This window comes from Panthera leo, chromosome C1, assembly GCF_018350215.1.
Source record: "Panthera leo isolate Ple1 chromosome C1, P.leo_Ple1_pat1.1, whole genome shotgun sequence".
Taxonomy (NCBI): domain Eukaryota; kingdom Metazoa; phylum Chordata; class Mammalia; order Carnivora; family Felidae; genus Panthera; species Panthera leo.
The window spans coordinates 180185329-180193134 of NC_056686.1; the positions used below are offsets into that span (position 1 = coordinate 180185329).

Here is a 7806-nt window from a genome sequence, read left to right on the forward strand (position 1 = left end):
TCTCAGGATTTCAGGAAACAGGACTTAGAATCAGGTAAATGTTGAAGTGAGCTATAGATAGATTGATTGATAGATTGATAGATTTATGTGTTTATGGAAATTATATCTGACATAACTGAGGAATAATAAGTAGACATTAAGTGAATAAAGAGGCTGTCCACATTAATGACCCTTCCTTCTATACGTCATGTATTACACCTGCCTTGGGCCTCTGTTTATGCTGCCAAATAACAGACAACTCTAAGTAAGTCCTTTTGCAATCTAAGAAATGAAGATTCTCTGAGATAGAAAGTATACTTCTAAGAGCATGGTAGAGTACTACAAAGAGCTCTGAAATGTTTGTCCAAAAACTTCAGTTCTAATCAAGATTCTAGTATGATTAACTGGGTGAGCTAAAGCAAGTTAGGTAATCCCTATGTGCCTTAATTTGCTGACCTAAAAGTATAAGAATTGAGTTTGATGGTACTTAGTACCTCAACCAAGTCTAACATTCTTTGATAACATGTACATTTTTGACGAACTCATGAAGGTGGTCATCCTTCCTACTGGAAAAGTTCCTAAGTTATAACTCATATATTAAATTGTTTTTCATTCTTTATATTCAATTTGGACCAACAGATGTTTGATAGAATTCAAAAGAACAAGGACTGAACCATATGTGAATTTTAATATCACCTTCTTCTACAGCTCTTTCATTTGTGTTCAATGAGTTTTACTTAGAGTTATTATGGGGAAATTATGAAATATAGATTAATGGTTGCATTTTTATGCTTTTGATGTGTTGTTTAATGAGGTATGTGCTGTTTTATACCTTACATCAAAGAGACATCTGCTAGAAACCTTCTTATCACACACATCAAGTGACTTTTGCACTAATAAGCATAATCATCTGAATAATGGAATATGGTATCTCTTTTTTTATACCAATGAACTTACCTTATAAATTTAGTTCCCATTTTGAAACATAGCTTTTAATTTTGGAATTTAAATTTCACTTATTATTGGACATGCCTTTCCTGAAATCAACTTAAATGGTATGTAAGATTAGAAAAACAACTGAAAGATACAAACATTTAATAGTCCTAAAGGTCACATAATAGAGTGCATGAAATTGCCATAATGACCTGCATCATTAAAAGTTTCCTTTCTATAGAAGTTATCAATTACCTTGGATTTATGATATGCATTTCCAGTCACTGAAAAATCATTAATTTGATGAAATAGTCATCATATTCTAAAGTTAAAATGAGACATCGGTTCAAGTTATATAATAGCTTAAACAAAATCACCGTATTGATGATCGGATTCCCTTAAGTTCACCTACTCCATGTATTTTGAAACCTATGCCTGCATGATTTAAAATCAAATTGCCCTTTCAGTGAATTATGAAGTATGTCAATATTTTCTGCATTGCTAAAGTAAATCAGTAAGATGTCTTTGTAAGACATAAGACCATAGAATAAACTATAAAATCAAAGAAACCAGACAAATACTATACAATTTATCATTCTATTTTTCTTTGTCTTTCTTTTTTTTTTTTGCATGTAAACATAAAATTTTTACATAAACCAAACAGAAACAGACAAGGACCCTGGTGTGCAAATTCATACTATCACTTAGTAAGCAATATGGAATGTAGTTACTAGAAAACTTATTTGAAAATGTTAAGGTTGAAATACCAAGTATTAATAATTTCTCAGGGCAGATAAATAACCTGTTACTAGCATGGCAATTACAGACAGTCCCCAACTTAATGATTTTTTGACTTTACGATGGTGTGAAAGCAACACGTTCAGTGGAAATTATGCTTCGAATTTTGAATTTTGATTTTTTTCCTGGACTAGTGATATGAGCAGCCACACCATCACAAAGGCAAGCAACCAACACACTTAAAACTATTCTATAACCATATCACCATTTTGTTTTCACTTAAAACTTTTTTTTTAACGTTTACTTATTTTTGAGAGAGAGAAAGAGAGAGAGAGAGAGACAGAGAGAGCACAAGTTGAGAAGAACAGAGAGAGAGGGAGACACAGAATCCGAAGCAGGCTCCAGGCTCTGAGCTGTCAGCACAGAGCCCGACAAGGGGCTTGAACCCACAAACTGTGAGATCATGTCTTGAGCCGAAGTCGGTCACTCAACTGACTGAGTCACCCAGGAGCCCCTTTTTTGTTTTCACTTTAAATACAGTATTCAGTAAATTATATCATAAGATATTTAACACTTTATAAAACAGACCTTGTGTTAGATGATTTTGTCCAACTGTAGGCTAATGAGGTAGTCTAGGCTAAGCTGTGACATTTGGTAGGTTAGGCAAATTAAATGCATTTTTGACTTAGGATATTTTCAATTCATGATGAGTTTGTCATAATGTAACTCCATAGTAAGTACAGGAAGATCTGTACTGCATTATCCCTGTCATTCCCAAGTGTGAAAACCTAAGTAAAGTATGTAGGGAGATTTTCACCTAAAAGTGAGACTAAAACATCAATTTGTTTTAGTATGTGAAATAAATGGCTGTATTTAAAGAATGAAAAGCACAAAAATTGTCCTTTAAAAAGTTTGGTTTTACGTATATATCATAAACTTGATGTATTAATTGGTGTTTATAAAACTAGACTATACACTAAATTAATGGAAATATTATATATAGAGAAAAACCTTTTCCAGAAAATGAAAATCAAATCAGTGACTGAAGTGCTATCAAAAAACAAACAACAATAAACCCACATACAATAGCAGTGCACCATTAAACCTAGGTTCAAGTTTCAAGTTTCAGTCCTTCATTTAACTTGCTTACTGAGCTTGCACAAACCATAGGTTCTTTGGGCTTTGTCTTTGTCTTTAAAATAGAAGAAATTTAGTGAAAGGACCCTAAGGTCATGGTAAAATAATAAATCTTTCGTCCTTTAACAATACATTTCACTGTTTATTCACAGCAATTATAAAGATACAGCTTCCAAAATATTATTGTAATATACAATAGCTCTTATTTTTCTGTGTTTTTAAAATGTTGCACAAGCCTGCTCTGTATCACACTTCTAGATAAAACTACACACTGTAAATAACATATTGTTTTTAATTCCAACCAGGCAAATACAGCTGTCACCATTAATAGGTAAGTGATGTTTAGGTATGAGATAGTTCTATCAATTGCCTGTAGTTTGCTGCATTACTTTAACTTTGTTGATCTTTTTCTGTACCTCAGCATTTCAGATAAATTACTAAGTCTCAGTTGACATTTGAATTAAAATTTCTCTGTGTCTCATTCCTACGTATTTTTTGGGAAACGCTTTGAGAATCCAGGGCACAACCATTTAATCTTACTTCTGTTTGACCTTGGTGACCTCAGCTTGGAGCAATATACAACATGTCATCCATCTCAATTCCTAAATTTTATGCCCTTTATCTCATTTCGTATGTAATAAATTGCCTTTTATATGTATAAGTCTGAAAAATGACTCGAGAAGAGAAAGATTAGGTTTTAAGACCAAGGATGGGGGCAGAAAATCTACTGTTAAGCAAAAAGTAAATGTCTTCCTAAACATAAGGGGGTGTGGTGAAGATGCTTTTGATAAAGCAGAATACAGAAAGCGTATACTTTTTTAAATGGAAGACTATCACTGAAAGAGGTCACTGAGCTATCAAATAATACGTGTGCGTCTTCATTAAGGAAGATGATTCCCCAAATATGTGTGTATATATATAATTGTGTGAATATACTGTCACATTTTAAAGCGATTCACTTTGGATGTTGAGTAAAACACTCATTTTGGAAATCATCTATAACCTTGAAATACTCATAAAATGTTCTTAAAAACAATCAAACTTGAGTCAGAAGAAGCTTCCAGATTAATTAGTAAAAATGCATGGGCAGAGTGACAATTTTTAAAATGTATTACAAGTATACAATCAAAACAATTTATAATGTAGGGAAGTTTAATGGGAAAAAGCTCAGTTCATCCATAAAATTATAAGGAGGAAAAGGCAATCAATAAAGTAGAATTAAAGGAGAAGTCAACTAAATTCAATGTATGAATTTTATTTGGATTATGATTCAAATAAACCAACCACAAGTCTTTCTCTCTCTCTCCCCCCATGTGTATATATATATATACGTGTATATATATATGTATATATATATATATATATACGTGTATATATATATACATATATATATATGTATATATATATATACGTATATATGTATATATATATATATATACACATACATATACATATATGAAACTTGAAAATTCACTGAAACTTGAACAGAAACTTGAAAATTCACTGAATATTTACTAATACCATAGAATTATTGTTGTTTCCTTAGGGGGAAAAAAAAATCTGTGAGTCTGACATGTTTCACTGGTCACTAATTCAGGACAAGTCATCTAAATATTGGTATATCGCCTAATAAAGTAGCACACAATAAACTCTTGCTAAGTGTTGTCATTATTGTTTTATTCCTTAATATTTTAATATGTGGAATAGAAGCAAACAGTTCAAAGTCATAAGCTGCAAGTATATAAAATTTTAAAAAATCATATGCAGTCTAAGAGTCATGACAGAGTTCAGGACACATTAATTTATTCAAATTTGTATGCTACGTCAAAATAGTTTAATTTCTCTCTCAGACCTTGTCCTTTATGGTGAAGGTCAAAGGTTTAAATTTACATGCTCATATCTCTTTTTGGATTCCAACATAGTCCTAATTGAAATTTGACGTATATGCCTATTAGTTGAAATTATTCCTTTTCCATGCTTCATTAACAATGCACTTTACTATACTACAACGATAATGTTCATAATAAAAGTCTTCTATGCAATGTGGATTACATTGAAACATGATTGATTATCTCAAATGTAACATGGAATTCGTATTATAAAATTTCATATGGTGAAATTGAGTCTGTGACTAGAATTTAAATATATACTGAAACAAGCAAAAACAGTTTTTCATTGCATAAAAATGAAAAAAATTTTGAGAAACAATTATTTTTTTACTTGGCTATGTACCAATTAAAGATAGATACTACATTCAGGACTTTAGTCAAGACATTTTATTTTCCTGTATTATTTAGAGAGTGACATCACCAAAATGGCAACATAGGTCATTCCCAACTTTGCTCCCCCCTCACAAGAAGAACAAGTAACATCTATTCAAAAGATGATACCATTGAAAGAATCCTAGAATATGGGGTTGAGCTTGAAGTACCCCCTCAATCTGAGAGACATGACAGACCACATTAGACGGATAAAAGAATCAGCTAAACATTGAGCACATTCCCCATCCTCCAGGCCAGCAGAACTCCACCCACACAGATCTCCTGAGCCTTCAGCTCCTCCCTTGGGAAAAGAGAACATAGGTGACAACCAGCCTTTTGTGGGTCACCTTGGGGTACACTTTGTGGGTCATTTTGGGGGGCTCTTACTCTGATCTTACACCGTGGTGATTGCCAGGAAATCTTCAGTTCCCACCCATTGGGAATCTGACTACTGGTAGGTGCGGGCGATAGGAGTGCTTCCAAAAACCAGCACTAGGATCTTGGCAGACCAAGTTTATACCTATAGGGCCTCAGTAGTAATTCCAACAGTGGCTTCACCCACCAACAGGACCAATTTGGGGCATACTCTGACCAGGGAACTTGGCAGAGTACAGATCTGCCTCATTTGGATTCTCAAATATAGAGTTGTGCCAGCCCAAGAGTCTGGTTTGCTCACATCCAGGCAAGGTGCTAAGTCACGGCACCACTCATTGTAGAAAGTGCCTTTCGCCTATTTCACCTGGTGAGCAGGTGACAACTCCAGGAAGTTATACAACTCAGTGGCCCTTGAGCCAAGAGGTGGGCAGACAGAACTGATTTGCTCCAAAGCAAAGCTAGTACTTGACATGGAGGCTCCTGGCTATGCACAGGCAGGGGGATTAATTCAGTGCCTAGGCTGAGGGTAGCTCCTAGTCCTTCTCACTCGGAGAGCCTGTTTGGAAAACTAAGAGTAGCCTGGAGTATTATCTCCCCCTGATTCCCAGGCAAGGGGGCTGAGACATAGCCCTGCCCTGTGTGGTGAAAGTCTTCTCACTCTATCTGATTAGAAGGCCTGTGACAACTCCTGGAAGCTGAGCAGCTCAGTGGCACTTGAGCCAAGAGTCAGCAAAACAGAGCCGATCGCCCCCAGGTCAAAGTCAGTGGCCCTATTTAGCCAAAACACTTGAGGTGCTGGTTGACTTAAGACAACAAACTAAGAAGAGCTAGTAAAGTTTTAGAGCTGCTTCTCTCACTGTGTCCAAGCAGGAAATCTAATTTAATCCCTTCTTATCACAGAATACAGCATTCAGCTTTTCTGACCAGGGAATCTAACACAGGACACTGGATAGTCAATTCAGTAGCCCAAAGTACAGTGGCACTTGAACTGAGACCACAGACCATGGCTTTCCTTGTCTGCAGAGCAAAGCCAGGGGCCTCACCTGACCAGGGAATTCACTACACACTGACACCTGATTCCAGCTCCCACATGTTGTGCTGTACAGGCCCTGGGCCTGTAGGATAGCAGGCCAGGGCACTGAAGCTAATTCATAGCCCTATCTATTACCTAACACAGTATTTAGTGTCAATCATCTAGTAAGTCTGACCAAAGAATTCAAGGAACTGCAGAGCCATCCTACAGCCTCACATGGGTAGGGAACCTAGTCAGCAGTCTTAGCCAACTGTTCTCAACCAGTGGGATGCCCCCACCTCATCACTATCTTCAGAACTCAAACAGTTGCCTCCCCCCAAAATAAACCATAATAGCATGCCCACTTGTACAAAGACAATACCAGCAGTAACACCAAGAAACCCGAACTGAGCTGACTGGTGAAGAAGAACTGTCTCTCCATAGCAAACCTGTAAAGTCTGGAAGAGGAGCCAAACTACTCAAATGCACAAATACCAACGTAAAGAATCAAGGATCATTAAAAATCAGGTAAATATGACAACACCAAAGAAACTAATAGAGGTCTAATAACAGACCTAACAAAAATGAAAATCTATGAACTTTCAGACAAAGAATTTAGACAATCCTCTTAAGGAAGTTCAGTGAACTATAAGGAAACATAGATAGGCAACTAACAAAATTAGGAAAACAATGCATGAATCAAACAGTTTGCCCGCATGTAAGCACCTCAGGTACAACATTGTAAATAATAAACAATTCTCCATTCCCACCACGCACCTGCCTTTGGTTATATGCTGGCCCATGCTATGGAACCACTGGAAAAGAAGATCTTTAAAGGAGTTTTAGTAGTTGAACTTGTGGGTGTTTTTGGAGCATATTTTTTTGTTTAATAAGATGAACACAATCCAAGATTTTAGGCAAACAATGAGCCAGAAATTTCCCTTCATCCTCGAAGTTTATTACAAATCTGTTGAACGGTCTGGAATACATGGAGTCAGAGAGGAGATCAAGAAAAATGGCTGAATAACAAAAATTAGGACAAGTCATTGCATTCAGCCTCCCATCTAAGCTGTTTGACACCGTTGTGGGGGAGAAGATGAGCACACCATATTGTAGACTCCTGGCCGCACAAAACAAAACAGGAACTTCTGGTCTGCCATGGCTTAGTCATTTCCCATATACTATGCAAATCCCCTGCTTTTGTTTGTTGCTTTTCTTCAGGATTTATTATAAAAGATTATCGTTTAACAAATAAAAGACTAGGACATGAAAGGAAAAAAAAATAGTTTGACAAGGAAAATGTAAGAAACAAAAATTCTAGAGTTGAAAAATGGAAAGTAACACTCTTCTGAACAGCCCATGGATTAAGAG

The 7806-nt window shown here is 35.8% G+C and overlaps 1 pseudogene; it reads left to right on the forward strand.

Annotated features, from left to right (window-relative positions):
- The first annotated feature begins 7226 nt into the window (after positions 1–7226).
- LOC122226053 lies at positions 7227–7472 on the forward strand (annotated as a pseudogene).
- The last annotated feature ends 334 nt before the right edge of the window (positions 7473–7806 follow it).